Here is a 25,458-nt window from a genome sequence, read left to right on the forward strand (position 1 = left end):
TTCCATGCAGAAGCGAACGTGCGCTCGAAATGTAGATTGAAATGTCCCCGAAACGAAGAAATAGCCATAGTGTCGGTATGAAAGAATACTGAACTGAGATAAAATCTCACCAGAACTATGAACTACGTGCTTTAGTGCAAATCTAAAGGAAATATAACAATAATAATATTAATAAAAAGGGTAACTTTGCTACTACTCATTGATGAGGGGCTGCACAGGCACTATAGACAACAACTAAATATCTTATGCAGGAACCAAGCTCTCTGGTTAAAAGTTGTGTTGCCTTTGAAGATCAAAATCTGTTAAAACAGTCGTAAAATTATGCATTGTAGCGTTTTGAGATCTGCAGTTTCCCTCAAGTGCAGCCGTGTGGTCAGTGACTGGCAGGCGACGGTAAGGGGGATGAACGGAAGTGGCGCCAACGCACGTGGGAAGGGGAATGAGTGGTGAGGAGAAGCGGTGTTGCTGCGACGGTGGAATGGAGGCGGTGGTGGCGGGGAGGGGGTGGTGTCGCACGGGGCGGCGGGCGAGGCTCTCGTCAACCCACCGTGCGTCCCCCCGAGAGGCCGCTCATAAGCCGCCTAATGAAAATTTTAACCAACTCTTTATTTGCTTAACAAAGTAGGCCACCGCGGAAAGGGGGAGAGGCCCAAACGAAAAAAAAAGTAGCGAGGTAGAAAAAAGGGGTGAATACGGCTGCCGAAAGAATACATTAAGCCATTGAGGGCGGAATTTCTGTCGTGCGCGAAATATAAAACACTCGAGGCTTAAAGGTAAAAGACCGGGGCCTCTTCAGTTGCTCGAGATGGTATCGCCGTTTCGAGAAAGAGAGGTGTGAAGGAGCAGAAACGCTGATGAAAAGGCTGTTTTTATACGGGAAGGGAGCCCGCGGCATCAATGAAAGGGAGAAAGAACAGCCGTACTGAAGTGTTGCTTCTCTAGCGGAGGGCCTCGTATCGTGTTCAGCTCCAGAAAAAACAACCAGTAGATCTACATCTACATCTAAATCTACATGATTACTATGGAATTCACAATTAAATGCTTGGCAGAGGGGTCATTGAACCACCTTCAAGCTCTTTACCTACAGTTCCATTATCGAACGGCACGCTGGAAAAACGAACACTTACATCTTTCTGTGCGAGGTCTGATTTCTGTTATTTTGTTATGAGTTATTTCCGCGGTTAACATTACTATCAGCTAATTTATTTGGTGTTTCATGCCAACTTTCATACACCTAATAGCAGTACTGCCAAAGAGGCACACACTTACAGGTATAAATAATAAAGACCACAGCATGGAAATAGATTGTCAGGCAAACGACTCTTAGTTTGATTTTGGCAAAAGTCACTTGGAGATTTATTGCTTAGTCAGAACTTACAATCAGGTGGCTTAATAATTTCTAGAAATATAAAATGGAATCACATAGGCTCACCTGCAGGTAAAGCGGGGCGTAGTGTTCACTTTATTTGTAGAATAATGGGAAAATTCCAAGAGCGTGCAAAGATGATTTTATACAACACCCTCGAGCGACCCATCCTAGAGAATTGCTGAGATGAGAGGGACACGTACCAAATATCAATAACTGGTAATGTTAACCGTACGCAAAAAATGCCAGCATTATAGAGAACAGGTTTGTTTTGTACACGGTAAGAGAAAATCTGAACTGCTAGACATCTGACGATAGAGCGCAACTATCTCACGACAATATATTTATAAAGTTTCAGTAAACAATACTAAGTGAAGAGTCTAGGAATGTGCTATAAACTCTTGAGTAACATTCTCGCAGATACCGCGAAAACAAGATCTAACTAACTACAGCACACTCAGAGGTATTGGAGCAATCATCTTTCACGATTTCCATACACGGATGGACACAAAGCTATGCTAATAAGTACTGCAGTGGTAAATACCGTCTGCTATGTGCATCACAGCGGTTTGAAGTACTGCAGTGGTAAATACCGTCTGCTATGTGCATCACAGCAGTTTGAAGAGTATCAATGCATATTTAGATATCAAGATAGAAGTAGAAAGAATAGACGACCGTAACTCGCGGGACAAAATACCTAAAGTCTAATGAAACGGATTTCATTATAAAATTTCGTAGAATTAGTGACTTGTTTGAGAGAAGCAAATGAAGCATACTGTATGTTATTGTTGTTTCATCTTTTTCAATTCTTTTTGATATATTTCATAGTCTTCAGCTCTGAAGTATTATTCTCATAAATCTGAAAGGCTCTTTGGAAGATCAAAATATGCGGAAAGAATTCACAGCGGTAAAATCATCCTGAAAATATCAGTGATTTCTACGTCACCTATGCATAGAACGTAGTGTCGATTTCACAGGATTTGCTGCTGGATGTTTTGTGGCATCGGCCTCATATTCTGGACCGAGTATTTGTCAGAAGAAGATATTGAAATTCTGCTGAACTCGTCACTGTTATGGGCTCTCTCAGAATTAGTTAATGAACTGCGAAGTAAAGAGCAGAAATAACGTCTTTTTTTAAAATGTATTTTAACGTAATTTGTTTGGAAAGCGATGACATTACTTCCTGTGACAGTGTAAGATTGGCGAAAGTAAAAAATGAAGCATGTGCAGAAGGGAATTCTCGTAGATGAACTTACGAATATGAGAAATAATGTACTATGTAATCGAAAATTTTACAAGTGTAAAACAGACAGCAAACTGAAATTAAAGACTTAAGATAGTTTTCGTGCTACTTTACAACTGCAGCAATGCTTTTGTGGGCTGACTGAGGGCTCGATGATAAACGAGAAAAGTCAAACTGTCATATGATCGGGAAATGTTAGGCCAACAACAGTAACACACATACACACACACACACACACACACACACACACACACTGCTGGCCATTAAAATTCCAGTACCAGGAGCGACAGCAAACAACAAATTTTAATAACAGTTTTACGTACTGCGAAAGAATATTTGATTATTTAATTTATAGGTGATCTGGGAGTATACAGGGTGGTCCATTGATAGTGACAGTGCCAAATATCTCACGAAATAAGCATCAAACGAAAAAACTACAAAGAACGAAACTCGTCTAGCATGAAGGGGGAAACCAGATGGCGCTATGGTTGGCCCGCTAAATGGCGCTGGCATAGGTCAAATGGATATCAACTGCATTTTTTAAAAATAGAAACCCCCATTTTTATTACATATTTGTGTGGTACGTAAATAAATATGAATTTTTTAATTGGACCACTTTTTTCGCTTTGTGGTAGGTGGCGCAGTAATAGTCACAAACATATTAGTATGTGCGGACGGTATTTACTTCGTGATACATTACCCGTGTTAAAATGGACCGTTTGCCAATTGCGGAAAAGGTCGATATCGTGTTGATGTACGGCTATTGTGATCAAAAAGCCCAACGGGCGTGTGCTATGTACGCTGCTCGGTATCCTGGACGACATCATCAAAGTGTCCGGACCGTTCGCCGGATAGTTACGTTATTTAAGGAAACAGGAAGTGTTCAGCCACATGTGAAATGTCAACCACGACCTGCAACAAATGACGATGCCCAAGTTCATGTTTTAGCTGCTGTCGCGGCACATCAGTAGCAGACAAATTGCGCGAGAATCGGGAATCTCATAAACGTCGGTGTTGAGAATGCTACATTAACATCGATTGAACCCGTAGCATATTTCTATGCGCCAGGAATTGCATGGCGACGACTTTGAACGTCGTGTACAGTTCTGCCACTGGGCACAAGAAAAAACTACGGGACTATGACAGATTTTTTGCACGCGTTCTATTTAGCGACGAAGCGTCATTCACCAACAGCGGTAACGTAAACCGGCATATGGTTTGCACTATTGGGCAACGGAAAATCCAAGATGGCTGCGACAAGTGGAACATTAGCGACCTTGGCGAGTTAATGTATGGTGCGGCATTATGGGAGGAAGGATAATTAGCCCCCATTTTATCGATGGCAATCTAAATGGTGCAAGGTATGCTGATTTCCTAAGTAATGTTCTTCCGATATTACTACAAGATGTTTCACTGCATGACAGAATGGCGATGTACTTCCAGCATGATGAATGTCCGGAACATGCTCGCGTGCGGTTGAAGCGGTATTCAATAGCATGTTTCATGACAGGTGGATTGGTCGTCGAAGCACCATACCACGGCCTGCGCGTTCACAGGATCTGACGTCCCCGGATTTCTTCCTGTGGGGAAAGTTGAAGGATATTTGCTATCGTGATCCACCGACAACGCCTGACAACATGCGTCAGCGCATTGTCAATGCATGTGCGAACATTACGCAAGGCGAATTACTCGCTGTTGAGAGGAATGTCGTTACACGTATTGCCAAATGCATTGAGGTTGACGGACATCATTTTGAGCATTTATTGCGTTAATGTTGTATTTACAGCTAATGACGCTGTAACAGCATGCGTTCTCAGAAATGATAAGTTCACAAAGGTACATGTTTCACAATGGAACAACCGAAATAAAATGTTCAAACGTACCTGCGTTCTGTATTTTAATTTAAAAAACCTACCTGTTACCAAGTGTTCGTCTAAAATTGTGATTCATAAGTTTGTGGCTATTACAGCGCCATCTATCACAAAGCGAAAAAAGTGGTCCAACTAAAACATTCATTTTTCTTTACGTACTACACGAATATGTAATAAAAATGGGGGTTGCTATTTAAAAAACACAGTTGATATCCGTTTGACCTATGGCAGCGCCATCTAGCGTGCCAACCATAGCGCCATCTGGTTTCTCCCTTCAAGCTAGACAAGTTTCGTTCTTTTTAGTTTGTCGTTTGACGCTTATTTCATGAGATATTTGGCCCGGTCATGATCAATGGACCACCCTATATAGGGTGCAATAATTAGTAGACACAGCTGCCTCTGGCAACAACAGGTCGATAGCTGTTACACAGAGCTGTCTCATCTGACAGTAAAAATCTGATACTGTTACACCGACCTCCCTCCTCCGGCAGTAGCAATGCATTTAATCTGTTTGGGCATTGAGTCGAATTGAGTTTGAATGAGAAATAAAGGACGTCTAAGTTGTTAACAATAAGTGTCGCCAGTGATGGTTACACCTCGGGGAAACAATCAGGTGTACATGACACCGTTACTGTTCCACGAGATGCATAACATTATCTTTTGTGGATGAGCGCCAGTCTTTGTACAGGGAGCTGCTCCTTTTCTTGGGTTCAACTATTCCTTTCTTTTCCTTACTTTAGCACAAAGACACCATTTCTCGTTATCAGTAACGCTACAATATAGGAACTCTCGGTGTTGTTAAAGACACAGTTGATGACCATGCAGAGATTCACATCCGGCCACTCGCTGATTTGTGTGATTTTGGCTTAAAGAGCATGCGCTACCCATACGCCCAATTTTTTAAACTTCCCCGTTACATGCAGATGTCGCAAGATGGTGGAATGATCATAGTTCATCACGTTTGCGAGCTCTGGAATGCTCTGAGTGGATCGTTGTGAATTAATGCGTTTAAACTGCAATACTTTCATTACACTATGAAGGTCTACCTTAACGTGGGGAGCCACTAATGTGAAAACTGTCCTGCTTAAAATGAGAAAACCAGTTTCTTGCCGTGCTGTGTCCAATGGCTTTATCCTCAACACGACGCAAATGTTTCTGGCTGTCTCCGCTGCTGTCACCCCTCAACTGAACTCAGCAACCGAAGTACCAACATGCAAAACGAAAACCTACCGAACTCGTGCACCAACCTGAGACAAGAATGCGTCACAGATTCATGACTATTATTTCAAGTCGTTCGGTTCGTTTTTAAAGATGGTTTCTCTTCTTTCCCACAACTATCCCTACCCCAACGACTATACTTTTTCTAAGTACTGTCATTAGTTAAAACTATAAAGGTGCGAAAGTTTCGTACAGCTGCCTTGGTTGTTATTACTTTCAGTTTTTACCGTAGTGAATTTTCTGTGTAATTGGTAATTAGTATGTAATTAATCTTTCTGTGCTATTGATACTCTACGAGTATTTTATGTGTTTATATCCTGAACACATAAAATAAATAAATTAATGTCTACGGGCTATGCGAACCAGAGGTGATCGTGCTATGTACTCCAGCATTTCACGCCAGCTACCGGGACCATATGAAAAAAAATGGTTCAAATGGCTCTGAGCACTATGGGACTCAACTGCTGAGGTCATTAGCCCCCTAGAACTTAGAACTAGTTAAACCTAACTAACCTAAGGACATCACAAACATCCATGCCCGAGGCAGGATTCGAACCTGCGACCGTAGCGGTCTTGCGGTTCCAGACTGCAGCGCCTTTAACCGCACGGCCACTTCGGCCGGCGACCATATGAAGTGACGAATGAAATCTAGTCGTGTTCGGTCTTCCCGGATCCTCCGACGGGCATGCGTCCATCAGGATGCAGTTCGATGACCTGGGACTCGTCTCTCAAGAGAACAGGTGCCATTCTTGAGTCCAGCGTTGTCTTTTGGCACACCGCTGCTGGCGCATCTGTCTCTGCTGCTGCTTCAGTGGAAGTCGCCATGAACAGATCGTTGTGGGTCAGACATCGTCACAAAGTGCAGAATTACATTGCTTCAAACAAACCTCATTTTCTGACTCAAGGTACGTGATGGCGCCACGATTCATCACGGCCAAGTGAACAACGTATCTGTTCTCCCGAACATCGGTCATGTGGGACTGTTGAGAACCAGTGTTCCGTTGTGTGCGACCCAACTACATCTACATGGATACTTTGCCAATCGCAGTGTAACCCAAGCTTAACGGATTTCTTTTTGCATTCATGTCGATGGCCTCATACTTTTCTTCAATTAGGTCAATTGCCAATTTACACATTTTACAGATAGCTTTTATAAATCGTTCTGATATTTGTTTTGATCTTCCGATGACTTTACTAGACAATAAACGAGAGTAACATCAGCAAACAACGGAAGACGGCTGCTCAGATTGTCTCCTAAATCATTTATATAGATAAGGAACAGCAGAGGGCCTGTAACACTACCTTGGGGAATGTCAGAAATCACTTCTGTTTTACTCGGTGACTTTTCATCAATTACTATGAACTCTGATAGGAAATCAAGGATCCAGTCACGTAACTGAGACGATATTCCATATGCACACAATTTGATTACAACAAACTTGTGACATGCAGTGTCGAAAGTCTTTTGGAAATCTAGAAATGCGGAATCAATTTGAAACCCTTGTCAATAGCACTCAACACTTCGTGTTTGTAAAGACCTAGTTGTGATTCACAAGAACGATGTGTTCTAAATCCTTGTTAACCGTGTGTGAATAGACCTTTCTCTTCTAGGTAATTCATAAAGTTCTAACACAGTATACATTCCAAAACCCTGCTGCCGATCTACATGAATGATAGGGGCCTGTGATTTAGTGGAGAACTCCCTTTGCCTTTCTTGGATATTGGTGTAACCTGCGCACCTTTCCAGTCTTTGGGTACTGTTCTTCTCTCGAGCGAGTGGTTGTACAAGATTGTTAAACATGAAGCCATTGCATCTGCATACTCTCAAAGTAACCTAATTGGTATACAGTCTTGACCAGAAGACTTGATTTTATTAAGTGATTTAAGTTGCTTCACTACTCCGATGGTATCTACTTCTAAGTTCCTAATGTTCGCAGCTGTTCTTGGTTCGAATTCTGGAATATTTGCTTCGTCTTCTTTGATTCTCGGCTCCATATCACGTGGCAGACCTCAGATGTCGAACGACGGGATCTGCAGTATAGCGCAGCGGTAAATGGCAGGATCGTAGTTGTCAAATTTCGGCACCTGCTATCACACTTTTCATTTCTCTACGAGATATAAGACGATCTTCTCACAAACACATTTAAATGTGGTTTCTCAATGAGAAATCCGTTACGTAATCTTCACAAACATACAGAATATATAAGGCGTTACTTCTATATGCTTCATGCAGTTGCGCAGAAATGCAAATCGTTATGTGCGCCTAACCATATGGTACACGTCAAGCAAATCTGACGTTTTCGCACGATGTTGCTCTTTTAATGGCCAGCGGTGTGTTTTAGATTCGCTCCATTGCCGTTCCAGTTGTTATTCGATTTTGAGGAGTGGAGGAGAACACAGATAATTTGTCGATTCCTCCTAAGTACAATTAAAACGTGTATGAGAATGGAAATGATTGTGGTGGACCATAAAAGCTGCATACTGCCATAGAAAGGCAAGAGTTCTGCATCTCTCGATGTATATGAGAAAACGAACCATTTCTGGTTTGCTACTACGTCACATTATGGACTTAAGTTTCTGCATGTAATAAGCAGCAGTCAGCCAATGATTATTATAGTGTGAATGCAATGAAAGAAGCTTATGAAGGAAAACGCACATTTAGTCCTCACGGTGTTACAATTATCCCGGTAACATGCTACTAAAATGAAATCGGATAACTTGTGGCTCCTTCCTTTTTTCAACACATCAATCGTCGCCAAAGAGTATCTGATGGAGGCAGATCGAAGCTTCATCCATTATGCAAAGTTCAGTTCTGATCAACAGAAAATAAATGTGATTTGTGTAATACAGCCAACCAGTTTTCACTGGATTTAACTTCGCTATGGGCGGTTTCGTCAGAAAATCCAATACAGTTACCTGAAAGAGGGACACCCAGAGTAGATAATTATTATACCGAACGAATTTACGGGGCGACTGTACTCGCACTTAGTGACAGACAGATAAACATATTTACAAGCAGAATGCTCTCGTCGTATAAAATAACTTCTTCAAATCATATTTAAAACTATATAAACTTACATTTATTGGAACTGACCTAACAATGGTACTTGTCAGTAAAAATTACAGCTACATGACGTAGTCTTTAGCGGGGCACAATGTGCTACGTCATCCAGCTATAAATTTTACCAACAAGTGCCATTGTTATGGCAGTTCCAATATCTATAATTTTTATGTTATTTTAAATATGATTTGAATAAGTTGTTTTACGTGACGAGAGCCTTTTTGCTCGTAAATCTACACATCTATCGCTATATGGAAACACAGTCGACTCATAAATTTCTTCGTTGTAACAGCCATCTATTCATGGCTTTTCCTGTGTGTTAATGGTTTTGTAATGTTCTTAGATAATTGTTTTGGGTTTTCTGACGAAGACATCTACAGCCGGTGTCGAAACTAGGTCTTTTTAAATTATTATTATTGTATTATACAAATCATATTCTTGTATGGTTGCTGGATCATAGTCATTTTTAAAATTGTAAGCAAATTGATAAAAATACAAAAGAATCACAGCTCACATGCAGTACCGGAAAGTGACTTGAAGCGATAAGAAACATAGGAACAAAAGTATAGACTTTTTTCACAATGCTTTGTTAACTGGTTACTGGAACTGTTATTCCATGGAGCTCCTGTACCTTGTTTTGGGTAGCGTCATTTCTATAGTTTTTGAAAAAGATAATGTAGACCAAGTTTGCACGGTTAAAATGTTGCTCTAGTAAACAGCCTACATTCAGGGAAATTGTGTTGCCTATGTATGGTTCCAATTCCAGACTGAAGTTGCCTATCAGCGTTAGTGATGGGAATTCGTTGTTGCAAGGTTATTACTTGCAACGAGAGTCAAGCCCCTTACCCCAAGGTCCATAACAATCATGCAGCTGGAGTGGTATTACCTTCACTCAGAACTGATTCTTAAAAATGATCTTCTAGGGAAAAAGCGATTCATTGTCAGGTGAGATGTGACTCTCAGAAGGCTCCGTGAATGATGATGCGCGAGGTGTCACTGCAAAGATGTTATTTATCTCAAAATCAACCTTTTAGTCAATCGTGACTGTTATATGGTACCGAATACTGTAACAGACAAAAATAATAATCCACAATATATCTTTACCTTGTTCCATTTTACAATATTCCGTTATCGGTTTCGAAGGCACAAAAGCCATTGTCAGGCGGCCTGCGCGCTTTTTCGTTCAAAGCACATGGTACGTTATTTTACAGGAGTATCCCTAGGAAAGAGAGAATTCAGCAGTTTGAATTGATGGTGGAACTTATACCATGCGTAGGATGTATGTTGTATTTCTGAATTACGCTTTAAGGTTGAACTTTAGAAAATCTCTCACTATCTTTATATGTTTCTAATCGACATTCTATAAATACGTACGGTTTAGTCGGAAAGCTTTGGCCTAAATGATCTCACAGGGCTTAAGAAACCAAGAGAACAACTACGTATCAAGACACTGACGAGCCTCGCTCATCCGTGTCGATCTGAGAATAAGAACGCCTTTATTGACGCCTTTATTACCTAAACACTGAACAACTGGTGGACCAGTATTTAGAAATGTATCGTAAATTGCGTTCCAAGTGTATCAAATAGAGATCTTGGTGCAGCAGAAAGTCATGCTTCACTGCACTGATCTAATCAGCCGCAGCTGTAGCCCGTGAGTTTTTCTGCCCGCCCGATTTCCAGTTCGCACGCTCTTGCAATCGCTCTCACTCTTTTCCTGCGCTTCTCGTCGTGAAACACATTGCCCGGGGTTACGCTGCTTTCGCCTTCTTGAGCCTGCAAGATTTCCTGTGAAAGTTAGCGATCGAGCACGGGGAGGTAAAGCTATTGGTCTTTCCTTCATCTGAGCAAATTCCCTAATCATGAAGGTTTCAACATACAGGTTGTGAATACATTAATGCCTGTGTTTCATTAATTTATTCTCCGATTAAGATCTTAGGTGAACTCACATACTACAAAGATCAATGAAGAGAGCAGAACAGAAGCCACCAGGATTCGATGAAAAATATTACTCTTTCGGAGGTTTGGAACACTTGTGTGCATAACTTGAAGACTTTTGCATGATGGGTCACAGCCAAGTGATATAGGTCAATGAAAATTGGACCTTACATAAAAATAACTGCTACGCAAGGTAACTGAAAGAAATACGGAATGAGAGGAAAATAAATGGCACTTTTATTCAAAGACAATAATTACACTAAAATCACCGCGCATTTTGATGGTTCCCTGGACATTACAAAAGGTGGGACATGGCTGTTAATATGTTGTGTCATCACCACAGACGGCAAAGCACGTTCTGCAATATGCTGGTCACAATGCTGGTGATAGGGCGTTTCATTCCTCTACCACAACTGCTGGAGGATCGCTGGTGAACGTGAACGTGCTGTAGTACGATCACGCAACGGGTCCCACACGTGCTCGATGGGTTTTAAGTTGGCGAAGCGGGCAGGACAGTCCATTCGGCAAGACTGTTTATCCTTTCTAAGAGTTCACCCACCTGCTGCTCGACGCGGTAGCATCTTGTCACCATAAAAACGAAGTCATGGCGGAATGTACAGATGAAAAGGTGCAAGTGCAGGAATGCGGTGTCACAATAAAGCTGACCTGTGAGAGCACGGTGTTCAAAGGTCTGGAGGCCAGTACGCCCATGCAACATTATGCCACCGCATACCATAACACCTGGACCATAAAAACGATCATGAAATGTACCTCGCTACATTACAGGTACCTATCTCTTGCCACATGCTGCACAACCAGAATGAATACTCGGACTGAATCTACTCTCATCCGAGAAGATCACACGACCCCACACTTCGCTGATTCATTCCCTATGCTCTCTCCACCATCGCAAACTGTGCCATTGATGGTGTCAACTGAACACAACGTTCTGGTCGATGGGTAAAGATGTTACCCTATGCAATTTTCGTGCCACTGTGGAGCGTGAGATGCGTGCCTTTCAGTCCTGTTCAATGAGGTTACAATTGTGACCGCTGTTTTACATGGGATCTTTCTTGCCGTTGCCATAGACGATGATCGACCATTTCCCCTTCCTTCGGGCAGCGCTGCCTCTGGTTCGGAACGCTTCCCACACGTGAAACAATGCTGTGAGCCACACCTGGGCTGCCTCCTTCACACAACATCCTTCTTCCAGGGTCGCGAGGATTCTTCCCTGTGTGAAATCATCCTGATGTCGTTTCCAGTCCGTGTTGTAATGATTACCACAACCACAGTGCACCATAACAGCTCGCTGATTGACACAGACTGTTATTTCCCGTTTCCTCAACTGCCGCGTCTTGTGGGGCCAACCTCATTTGGGGCTGTAGTGGCGTTAACGTCCCGATGGTAGGCCTGCTGAGATGAGCGAGGGACCTCATGCATACTCTAGTGACGTATATGCTCCGGTCTGTGTATCTCGTGGGCCTCGCCTACACCATGTGACGTCCAGCTTTCTGTGCACAATTGAGAGACATCTGCTGGCGTACTACAGCAGTTTTATTCATTTCCACCGAGAACTTAAAACACAAATTTGCTTTACTTCACGTTTATGGTCACAAATTTTGTATGTCATCAGACTACCGGTTTCGGTCTATAATGAGCATCTTCAAACCTGAAGAAAAACATGGGAAAAACACAGTTTGTGACAGTAGACGTGAAATATAGGAAATTTCTTCTATTTTCGGGTCACTGATCAATTCGCGACCTTGTAGCAGCTTGAGTAACTTAATATATTATGATTTATCTATATCATCTTAAGGTTTACAAAGCAGTGTGTCGGAAGATAAAAAATTTCGCACGTTGCTTTCTATGAAAAGCGATTCGCAACTTTGCACCCAATATTTGTTGGCGATTTATTTTGCACGAGGGTTATTCCAAAAGTAAAGAACGTTCTGATATGACGAACAGCGTGCATCCCTTCCTTCCTCTCTTTCCTCTCTACGTGAGACACGGATGGTGAAGAGTTGTTACTGGTGACAAGACGCGAGTTTTGCATAAAATACCGGAAACAAAGCTCCAGTCAAAGTAATGGCACGATGCACTCTCCCCAACAAAACCAAAAACAGCCAGACACATACTGATCACAAAAAGATTATGGCCATGGTGTTTTGGGATCGAAACAGCGTCGTACTCCTAGAATTTATACCACAGGAGAGACCGTAAATGCAGCGTCCTACGGTTACACCCTTCACCAACTACGCTGCAGACGACGTGGATTGTTGTCCAGCGGCAGTGTGCTTCTTCAACGACGACGCTCGCTCGCAGTCTGCTGTGTTGCGAAGAATCCGATTTTGTTGTTTTAAATGTGATATCTTTTGGACATGGACACGAGTGATTACAATCTTTTTCTCAAACGTGAGGAATTTTGGTGGAGAAAGTACTAAAAACGACAGCGCAGTCAAAGAGGATGTTAGTGACTGGTTAAACAACTTGATGGCAACTGAGTATGCAAAAGGCAAAGGAAAACCTGTGCAGCGCTACGACAACGCTTAAGTCTGAACGGTGGGTATCCTATACTTTTAGAATAATCCTCGTAATTAGCGACGAGATAACCGACGTCCGGCTAATACTCGAGCTAAGAGCTACACCTGATTGTGAGGGTGTCCCAGAAATGTTGCGACGTCAAGGAGTCGTAGGGGGTGTACTGAGGATAGGAAGCTATGGCTAGAAACGTCACCAACAGCTCTACAGAGCGTCGAAGTTACAGGTCCCAGAGTCTGCACCTTGGACACGCCTTCGGCAGCAAGGTGACTTTGTACGCTGCCGAACAGTTGACGGAACGTCTGTTGTCTGTTATTTAGTAATCGTGACTAATACCCACGATCGCATGTGGAGATGATGGAGCTCGAATGGTCGTGTCTCCTATGAATGCTATGCTCTGTTGCCTCAGTGATTGATAGTTTTGGACATGGGTTTCCATCTGCAGTTAATTTTTCTCCTGGAACCCTCCTAAATCTCGTATGTCTTTTTGGTATACAGGAGAAAAATGAACTGCAGATGGAAACCCATGTCCAGAACCATCATCCACTTAGCAACAGAGCATCGCATTCATAGGAGAAAAGGCCTGTCTGTACAGCAACTAGTTTCCATCTCGTCTACTGCCGAACGTGGAAACAAATCAAGATCACTGAAAAACAAACAACATAGCGAGACGTTCCACCTGTGGTCACATTTGTCGCCAAAGGATGATCCAGTAGCAGATGCCAGCACATGTTGCCTTGACGTTCTGTAGCATTGCGTAACGTTTACGCACGCGGGTTCCTGTCCTCGATTTGTTCATCTAGACGCCCTCTACAACCCCTCGGCATTTTTCGTAACATTTCTGTGGCAGACTGTATAGTAGCATTCTTCATGCATTAAGTATTAAGTTATAAGCACCCGTTTTGCTTCTCCAAGTTTCTTAGTATCTAACCACCTTCTCTTGTGTCACCCTCCTGTTCTTTTCTTATCTCTTGGAATCAAAGTACTTCCTTCATCCACTGAGCATCCTGTGATGTGTGTCTGCTATCAGTGGAAATAGGCATTGTGGTGTGATACACTTCCAGTGTGCCAACCGAGATAAAAATGCGATCTTTCCGGCAGCTACTAGGATTTTCGTCAGCTGGGCTACTGAGAGGCAAATCGCTTCAGAATGAACTCAGTGAACTCAGATACTGAATTAAGAACTTTGTGCAACGGGTTTAATGATATCAGAGGGTCGATCCCAGTAAAAGTCCACATGTTGTTGGGCTTCACAAAAATTTATGGAGGGACACTGCATCGAAAAAGAATTCAATAATTAAAGTCTTGGTACACGTGGATCTCAGTTTATTATAATCATTTTCAGTGTGCACGAGTCAGATAATGACATTAACACGGATGAAACTTCCTGGCAGATTAAAACTGTGTGCCCGACCGAGACTCGAACTCGGGACCTTTGCCTTTCGCGGGCAAGTGCTCTACCAACTGAGCTACCGAAGCACGACTCACGCCCGGTACTCACAGCTTTACTTCTGCCAGTATCTCGTCTCCTACCTTCCAAACTTTACTCCTGCGAACCTTGCAGAACTAGCACTCCTGAAAGAAAGGATATTGCGGAGACATGGCTTAGCCACAGCCAGGGAGATATTTCCAGAATGAGATTTTCACTCTGCAGCGGAGTGTGCGCTGATATGAAACTGCCTGGCAAATAGCTGCCACTGATATTCCCCAGACAAGGCAGATTCCGCATCTCCAAATAGAAGTTCGCTTGCTTTTGCACCCTGTCACTGAAGTCTGAAGTCTCTACGCTTAACTCTGAACATGTGTACTGCCTCAAATCTCCTCCCAGTTGATTAAAACCGCGTCTCCTGCCCTACTCTGAGCAGAGTTCGTGCAAAAAACATAAACGTACGATGCAAAAGGGTGCCCTGAACTTGGGCAAAGCGGAAATTGTCGAGGAACTCTTCTTGTCTCCCATGAACCAATCTACTCTGCGATCAGTCAGCTTCCTGCCGACACTATTTCTAGAGCACTCGATGACGTATTCCTAGGACACAGATTTCTTTTCAGTCCACTAACGCGCCTTTTTCCTACGAACAAAGTTTCCAGAAAGTCAGTTCCTCGCCGCCCACTTGCTAGCATTCTTTAGAAATGCGCAATAAGCACATTTCCAGCCTTTTGGGTAGAAGAATTCCCCATACCACCACAGCTAGCGTCTGGAGGGGACAGATAGTCTGCAAATGATATAAATGCCGATGCAGTGTTGTTCAGTACACCGTCCTCAGCCATCAGTACAAATATCTGCATTTATACCCGTTACACGCTGTATATCACATTACTCGATATCGGTTAATTATTCCGATGGAAATAGTAATTCCATTATGATTTTAGGTACTTTACGGGACTATTTCCGAAAAAGCGGTCATGTAACACTTCGAAGAATCGTTGTCTCAGCTTCTGAAGAGAAAGATGGAGGGAGAAGTGCAGTATTATGAGGTGTACGCTCTATACAGCTTGAGTCAGGAGGAAATGTAGATGCTTTGAGGGGTGATAGTATCAGTGATTCTGAACAAAAAAGTTCATGTGGACGTATGCCCTATTCCGAATGGTTTCCGAGAGAGAACACATTTAATATCAGTTTTGTACGTTTTACTTGAATAACTCGAAAACCGCACCCTTCAGCGGAAACGTGCAGCAGTACAAAAATGAACTATATTAAATATCCAACGGAAAAAGTCCTATTCATTTTTTTCTCTAGAACTAATAGTTTGCGCGAAGAGAGCGCGAGAATGTTGAAAAATTCCCACGACGTGCATGCGCTTTAGATTACTTAGCTTTTGTAGGCCAATTTGAGCTAATTTCCTAACGTGATAGACCAGAAGTGTCCTGTATCAAAGTGTTCGTCTCAACTTGATACCTCAATACGCTACCTAAAACTGGTCTACAAGAACTACGTAGGCCAATTTCAGGTATTTTTTCGACTTGATAGACCACAAGTGTCCCGTATCAAACTGTTCGTCTCAGCTTGATACCTCAATATGCTACCTCAAATTGGCTTACAAAAACTACATAAAATACAGCGGATGCGCATCGAGCGAGTTTTTCAACATTCTCGCGCTCTCTTCGCAAAAACCTTTAGCTCCAGAGAAAAAAAATGAATAGAAACTTTTTGGAGGAAATTTAAGGTAGTTTAATTTTGTACGGCGACGTGTATTCACTGGAGGATGCGGTATTCGAGTTATTCAAGAAAAAAGTGCAGAGGTGATATTAAATGTGTTCTATCACGGAAACCATTCGTAATAGGGAACACGCCCAAATGAATTTTTTTTCAGAATCACTAACACTATCAACTCCCAAAGCATGTACCTTTCCACCTGATGCACCCTGTATACACCGATGAGCCAAAACATTATGATAACCTCTCTGATCAGACAGTACCTGAAGAAGACTGCGAGTCACGCAGTTGAAATATCGTGCAGGAAAGACGCGAATAAGCGGCAGAAACCAAACTAATCAACATGACAACGCCTCGCCGAGAAAGCTCGAAGAATTACTTTATGATAACCTGTTTAATAGCGTGTTGTTCCATTTTTCAAACACAGTACAACACAGATTGAGCTGGGCATTGATTCTGCAAGTCCTTGACAAAGTTCCAGAAGTATGTAGCGCCAGATGTCTGCGTACAGATGAAGTAGAATGAGATTTTCACTCTGCAGCGGAACGTGAGCTGATATGAAACTTTCTGGCAGATTAAAACTGCGCGCCGGTCCGAGACTCGAACTCGGGAACTTTGCCTTTCGCGGGCAAGTGCTCTACCATCTGAGCTACCCAAGCACGACTCACGTCCCGCCCTCAGAGCTTTACTTCTGCCAGTACCTAGACTTCTACCTTCCACCTGCGAACCTTGCGGAACTAGCACTCCTGGAAGAAAGGACATAGCGGATACATGGTGGCTTAGCCACAGCCTGGGGGATGTTTCCAGAGTGAAAATCTCACAGCGCACCCTCCGCTGCAGAGTGGAAATCTCATTCTGGAAACACCCCCCAGCCTGTGGCTAAGCCATGTCTCCGCAATATCCTTTCTTCCAAGAGTGCTAGTTCTGCAAGTTTCGAACAGAGCTTCTGTGAAGTTTGGAAGGTAGAAGACGAGGTACTAGCAGAATGGAAGCTGTTTTTGAGGACTGGTCGTGACTCGTACTTGGGTAGCTCAGATATAGTCAAAGTACTACATGCCATTGCACTTGACTCCCTCATCACTGGTCTTACCTCTAGACTGCAGGGTCTCACTTTACGTGACTACACCTTTCACTGCAGGGCTTATGTGGACGACCTCCTCTTTCTCACCTGCTCCTACACGGAACTCAATGACGCCATCCAATGGATCCAACAGTATGGATGTCTTTCGGGTAGCATTCTTAATGTCCGCAAATCGACTATGATGCAGATTCGGCCCGGCCTCCCGGTTATGGTGCCGACCCCACTCCCAGTCAGTGCCACTCTTCGTTACTTGGGTATCGCATTTACGAGCTCCACACACCGCACAGTGGCCCTCGCTTACCGGCGGCTTTTGCAGTCGATTCGGCACCATGTCCGCTGTCAAGTGCACCGTAACTTAAACCGACTTCAACGTGTTTCCTATGTCAACATGCATGTCGCTCCTAAACTGGTACAAGTCGCCCAGATTCTCCCAATGCCGTTACTCCTTGGCAGCCGCATCCAATCAGCCTGTGGATATTTCGTGGCAGCAGGGTCACTTTTCAAAGTCCGCTACAATACTCTAACACTGCCTCCTGCAAAAGGTGGCCTTGGACTCGTCAACGTGCGGGCACGATCTTCTGCACTCTTTGTCCATACTATGTTGCGCACTGGCGGGGGCCGGTCCCGTCCTTAACACGCAGTCTCTTAGATATCCTCCGACTAGCTTCTCTCGATCCACCGATCAGCGTGGCACCTATTTCTCCATTATTGTACCATGTCGCCAATTGTTTCATAGAATTCAGCTACGTTCGGGCCGATTTTCCAGTCACCCGTCCTCCCCGTACAAAAGACTATTATCGTTTGTTTATGCTGTCCCACCCCTGCGACCCCATGGCAAACGGTTTGCGGTGTGTGCATGCACCCTTTTTACCATCGTCTGTGTCTGCACTCTTGTATGTTTTAGTCTATGGCAAATTCCCGACTAATAGTCGACTTCATCGCATAGGACTGGCCACCTCCCCTCTCAGCCCTGACTGTCAGCTCGAAGACACCGACGAGCACCGTCTTACGTGCCCCCTGAAACGATGCGTTTGGCTTCTCATCCAAAGAATCGTGGGCTTTTACCTCCGTGTCCCGCCAACGACGGTAATCCCAGAATTCTTTTTGTTGCCCCAAACATTTCACAACCCTCTTGCTAAGCACCATACACTCATCTGGTTTCGAGGACAGGCTTTAGATTACGTCTTTCAGAGTGGTCCGCATACAGTCCTCGACTTCTGGTACGAAGTTGTGACCGCGCATAGCATCCTCACCCGTATTACCGACACACTTTTGCTGGTTATCTCCGTAGCGTCTTCCTTGACCCCCCTCAAAGTTGGGATGTGCCATGCCTACCGGTCACATGATGCAACACTCTTATCCACGTTCTCATGCATCGACAAATAAAATTAAAAAAAAAAGGCAGTGAACCGCAAAATTACTACTGGTTCACCAAAGGTTATTAATCACAATTAATACACAAAATGTAAAGTGGAAGTAGGAGCCTAATAATAACTGGTGAAATTACACACAATTTTCAGTAACGATCTTTATTCAAATTTGATGCAAGACTTTACGATATTTTTAAAAAAAACCAACAATCATTTAGCGAATAAGTCACAATTTACGATAGGAAAGGACTTTTAAATTATTAAATTATTATAAAAATTTCACTCCAGTAAAAGGCAAGTACAGGCAAGCAATTTGACGTATTCAAAGCGACGCTGTATGCTACGGCCGCCCACAACAGCCTCACTCAGGCTCATTAAATGGCATAGAATCTAACTTGCCTGCAACATATAAAGACAATCCTGTTTACAAAAGTTCTCAAAATAGAAAAACCAAAATGCATGAATCATGCACACAAGGTGGGGGGGGGGGGGGGGGCGGGGCACACTCACAGTTAATAACATTAACATTTCCAAAATATATAAAAAACAAATTTTACAAATTTCTGACAGTTAACCTACGGCAAACATACACCCTCGCAAGGTAGGGCTTGCGAATGTTTACAAGATTCTCCTTTCAAGGTAACAATTTCTACCCGTAATGTAATGACAAACTTTTGCATAGCAAGAAAACACACAAATAGCCAACTACCTGCATAAAACACATAAGCACGTTGAGTAAAAGCCTTAAAAGGTACTGAATTGGAAAAACACACAGCCGTTTTTTTCTGACTAGAAACAATATTAAAAAAATCCACTAGGGCGTACATTAACAACCTTGCTTGATTATAGCCAAATATACATAAACACAAATTCACGTAAGTTACAGTTTCCAGATGAGCAGGAATTCGTTATGCAATTGACTGGTTCTTACCATGAGGCAAAAGGAATTTTTCTTCTTTCTTAGAGTACGTTTTACACGTCAGTCTAGTAATACTAGTTATGGCAGGCGAGAGAATGGATCAGGTCTTAGAGCCTTGCATTTTAAACAGTACAGCCATTGGTGCCTTGCACTTTCACAGACATGGCAGAGGCTAACAGTCGAATAAACCCGTAGGTAAGTTGGTAAGGGAAAGAAGCAGTTTGAACAACTAATTTACTCTGAGTTCCCCGCTCCCCCCCCCCCCCTTTCGTCCTCAAAAGGGGACAAACGGACCACCCCTTCTAATATTAGCATCTTCCCGCGGGTGGGCAGGCGAGAATGAATGGCGGAAAACCCCCCCAAACATACGGATGGTATAATTAACAAGTAAACTGAATTCAATTAAACTTCATAAAATCGGTTAACAATCAATAATCAACTTCTGGTGCGTTACGACTCCCAGGACTGAACCAACGCAGCACCTCCAAATGCTCTGCCGAGCCGACCGCTGCCACCGGTTTCAACGGACGCAGGAAGGCGTGCCGATTTTCAGAACCTTCTCGCCGGTCGACAGCATACGGCCGACCTGCACATTAGGCCCCTTGCGGACCCACGCTCAGGAAGATTCCTTTCGCGACGAGCAGTTAACGTCCCAAACCACGGAGCCGCTGCTCGCGTCGCTTACGCTGATGCCGCGGTCTGCGTGCTGTCCCCTTAGCACCGGCAGGGAAGTCGCTTCTTGATGCCCCGACTGCCAACTCTCCACGAGAGCCCATACAGCCACTTCTTAAACCCACGCGAACAGCCCACTTTTCCCCCTTCCCAATAGTGGGAGACACGGCGCCAACGCCAGGAAACGGAGGGCGACTACTTCACGCTACGCGCCGCAGCGCGTTTTTCAAAGCTAACTTTACTACGCCTCGGGCAGAATGTCTTATATTTTGTGGTATTTAATGTTTTTCTAATATTTTTGCTAAACTAACAATCATTTGGATATTTTTAAATCGTACCTTGAAGATCTTTTGCAGTAAATATACAGTTAGTTTGTTCAATAAAGGTTACTGCATTAAAAAAACTGCATTAAAATCCTCCACTATGCATTACTGCATAGTCGGGGATCCTCCGACCTCTACGTTTCGTGATGAGACGTGGTAGTCAAATACCATACGGCCTATTTCACCATCCTTCAACCAATTTCCATAGTTGCTCACGACAATAGTTGGTTTTCCTGAGAAATTCATCAATGGAGTAGAAGCAGTTGGCCACCAATAAAACCCTTAGGCTTCTCTTAAAGTGAATTTCATTGGTTGTTAAGCTTTTTATGGCTGCTGGCAAGTTATTGAAAATTTGTGTTCCTGAATAATGCATACCTTTTTGTACAAGACTAAGTGACTTTAAATCCTTGTGAAGATTATTCTTATTTCTAGTATTGATTCCATGAATTGAGCTGTTGATTTGAAAAAGTGATATATTTTTAATGATAAATTTCACTAAGGAATAAATATATTGGGAAGCAGTAGTTAGTATCCCTAGTTCCCTAAACAGGCTTCTGCAGGATGTTCTTGAGTTCACACCACATATAACTCCTACAGCACGTTTTTGTGACCGGAAAACTTTAGCTTGGCTTGATGAATTACCCCAAAAAATTATCCCATATGACATTATGGAATGAAAGTAAGCATAGTATGCCAGATTTTTCATTTTTATATCCCCTATGTCTGACAAAATTCGCATTGCAAACAGAGATTTGTTAAGACACTTCAGCAGTTCTGTGGTGTGCTCCTCCAGTTGAATTTATTATCAAGCTGTAATCCCAAGAATTTAACACTCTCCACTTCTTCTATCTTCTTGTCATCGTATGATAGACATATACTCGTGGGACACCCCTTACAAGTTCTGAACTGCATGTAGTGGGTTATTTCAAAGTTTAGTGACAAGGAATTGGCTAGGAACCAGTGATTAATGTCCACAAATATTTTATTAGCTGATCTTTCTAAGACTACCCTTGATTTGCTATTTAGTGCAATGTTTGTATCATCGGCAAACAAAACGCACTTGGCATCTGGTCATTGATATACACAAGAAAAAGTAAGGGCCCCAAATTGTTACATTGTGGGACCCCACATGTAATTATTTCCCAGTTGGATGATGCCTGATAGCTTGATACATGTCTCTTTCCTAATAACACCCTTTGTTTCCTGCCAAAGATATAAGATTTGAACCATTTTGCAGCATTTCTTGTTACACTATAATACTCTACGTAAGAGGATATTGTGATTTACACAGTCAAACGCCTTTGACAGATCACAAAATATACCAGTTGCCTGCAATTTTTTGTCTAATGAATGAAGCACATTTTCAATGTAAGTGTAGTGTAGTGGACTGACCCGACAGCCAATCCACTAGGACGGGTAGCCGAAAGACACGCGTTTAAAGCTCACGCAAACTGTCGTGAGGTCTGGAACAGGTCAGAGAAATAAGACTAGCAAAACAGGAGGTAACTGGTAGAATACTTAACTTTAATCCACAATTTGTGAACATCTCTCTGCTTGATACATTGCGTCAATATTAATTATCAAAGACTATGGCGCCTTGCTAGGTCGTAGCAAATGACGTAGCTGAAGGCTATGCTAACTATCGTCTCGGCAAATGAGAGCGTAATTGTCAGTGAACCATTGCTATTAACGTCGGCTGTACAACTGGGGCGAGTGCTAGTAAGTCTCTCTAGACCTGCCGTGTGGTGGCGCTCGGTCTGCTATCACTGACAGTGGCGACATGCGGGTCTGACGTATACTACCGGACCGCGGCCGATTTAAAGGCTACCACCTAGCACGTGTGGTGTCTGGCGGTGACCCCACATGTCGATAGCCTTCTCAATATCAGAATCTTTTAGAAATCAAAATTGTGACTTTGACAGTATGTTATTTGAGATAAGATGGTTATAAAGCCGACTGTACATTACTTTATCTAAAATTTTTTGAGATTGTTGTCAACATTGAAATTGGACGGAAATTTGATGCTATTCTTTATCTCCCTTCTTAAACAGTGGCTTAACTTCAACATATTTCAACCATTCAGGAAATATTCCACTGATAAACGACTGGTTACACAGATATCATTGGATGTAAGCTACAATGACTGTCCTGTAGTCTCTCTTCCACTTGTATTCTCTCCTTATTGCGTCACGTTCCGACAACAGCACCAGGACGCATTAAACTTGGCGGTGGGTAGTGGTCCTAATGTTTTGGCTCATCAGTGTACACATGTTAGCAGAATAATGAGATCAGCCGGATTGAAGTAGGCGGGGCAAGTGGCATGTGTCATATGGAAGTGACTAATAGGATATTAGATGAAAATCAAGGGGTCAAGAAGTAGTAGGTATCAGATAGATTTACAGACGAACGGAAAAACTGGTAGAAGCCGACCTCGGGGAAGATCAGTTTGGATTCCGTAGAAACGGTGGAACACGTGAGGCAATACTGACCTTACGACTTATCTTAGAAGAAAGATCAAGGAAAGGCAAACCTACGTTTCTAGCATTTGTAGACTTAGAGAAATCTTTTGACAATGTTGACTGGAATACTCTCTTTCAAATTCTGAAGGTGGCAGGGGTAAAATACAGGGAGCGAAAGGCTCTTTACAATTTGTGTAGAAACCAAATGGCAGTTATAAGAGTTGAGGGGCATGAAAGGGAATCAGTTGTTGGGAAGGGAGTGAGACAGGGTTGTAGCCTCTCCCCGATGTTATTCAATCTATATATTGAGCAAGCAGTGAAGGAAACAAAAGAAAAATTCGGAGTAGGTATTAAAATCCATGGAGAAGTAATAAAAACTTTGAGGTTCGCCGATGACATTGTAATTCTGTCAGAGACAGCAAAGGACTTGGAAGACCAGTTGAACGGAATGGATAGTGTCTTGATAGGTGGATATAAGATGAACATCAACAAAAGCGAAACGAGGATAATGGCATGTAGTCGAATTAAGTCGGGTGATGCTGAGGGTATTAGATTGGGAAATGAGACACTTAAAGTAGTAAAGGAGTTTTGCTATTTGGGGAGCAAAATAACTGATGATGGTCGAAGTAGAGAGGATATAAAATGTAGACTGGCGATGGGAAGGAAAGCGTTTCTGAAGAAGAGAAATTTGTTAACATCGAGTATAGATTTAAGTGTCAGGAAGTCGTTTCTGAAAGTATTTGTATGGAGTGTAGCCATGTATGGAAGTGTAACATGGACGATAAATAGTTTAGACAAGAAGAGAATAGACGCTTTCGAAATGTGGTGCTACAGAAGAATGCTGAAGATTAGATGGGTAGATCACAGAACAAATGAGGAGGTGTTGAATAGGATTGGGGAGAAGAGAAATTTGTGGCACAACTTGACTAGAAGAAGGGATCCGTTGATAGGACATGTTCTGAGGCATCAAGGGATCACCAATTTAGTATTGGAGGGCAGCGTGGAGGGTAAAAATCGTAGAGGGAGACCAAGAGATGAATACACCAAGCAGATTCAGAAGGATGTAGGTTGCAGTAGGTACTGGGAGATGAAGAAGCTTGCACAGGATAGAGTAGCATGGAGAGCTGCATCAAACCGGTCTCAGGACTGAAGACCACAACAACAAGAAGAGCGCGGTCGACCGGGGACCAGAAGGATAGGTGGAGTCTAGGATGTCTCGAACATTGGATGGTGATGACTCGTGTTGTTCAAGAGGTCAAGGTTCAAAATGAACTGTAAAGCCACAGCAGAAAAAATGAGGTCATGCTACAACTGCTTTACAACGATTGTACTGCTGGCTGCCTCCATTGAGTGCTCTTCTTCTCAAACACTCCTTTATTAAGTCTGCTCTGCAATTTTCCCCGAAGTCTGGTTCGTCTCGATTGCATTAGCTCCCGGAAAGTGGCGTAAGTAGCATCCATCAGTGTATCATTTCCTCTCTGGGGACTTAAATCGTTCTGGTAAGCACCTGATTCCAAACGAATTAGAAGCAAGTAACAATCTCACATAAATTAAATAGGAGAGGCAGTTGTTTATTTCAATAATGCTACAGTTGTCGAGACCGTCCAGATGAATTCAGTAACGATATTACAACGAATGCGCACATATTATACGGCACGACTTTCGATTACACGCAAGATTTAAAACGCTGTGCTGGATATGTTTGACTCTGGAAATTTCGGACAGCTTAAAACTGTTTACCAGACGGTGAATCGAACCCGGTACCTTTCCTTAGTGGGCAGTGTTCGTGAGTCGTGGGTGCTCAGCTCAAGCGGCAAGAGCATTTCCCACAGTAGAGAAAGTCTCGGCTCGATTTCCGGTCCGGGAAACAATATCAGTCTGTCGATAAGTTTCAAACAAGGGTACGATCCTCTGCAGAGTGATTCACACTAAGTCTTAATTTTATTTTCAGCAGTGAAGGCTACATTTGATTTTTAAAATGTGTTTGTTTAATGAGCTTTGCACTTGTAATTCAGCACATGAGTTGTCGAAGTTGCTTACTTCAAAAGAACATTGGTTACAGAGAATGAAGCTTTCTCTAAGCAACAGAGAGTGCGTTAATTCGAACCAACTCAACCCAATAACCAAGAAAGGTAATCGAGGTGATTCGCTGAATTACAAACTCATATCACTAACGTCGATTTGCAGTAGTATTTTCGAACATATGCTTTGCTCGAACACATTGAGTCACCTCGAAGAAAACGATTTA

This window comes from Schistocerca piceifrons, chromosome 2 (genome assembly GCF_021461385.2).
Source record: "Schistocerca piceifrons isolate TAMUIC-IGC-003096 chromosome 2, iqSchPice1.1, whole genome shotgun sequence".
Classification (NCBI taxonomy): domain Eukaryota; kingdom Metazoa; phylum Arthropoda; class Insecta; order Orthoptera; family Acrididae; genus Schistocerca; species Schistocerca piceifrons.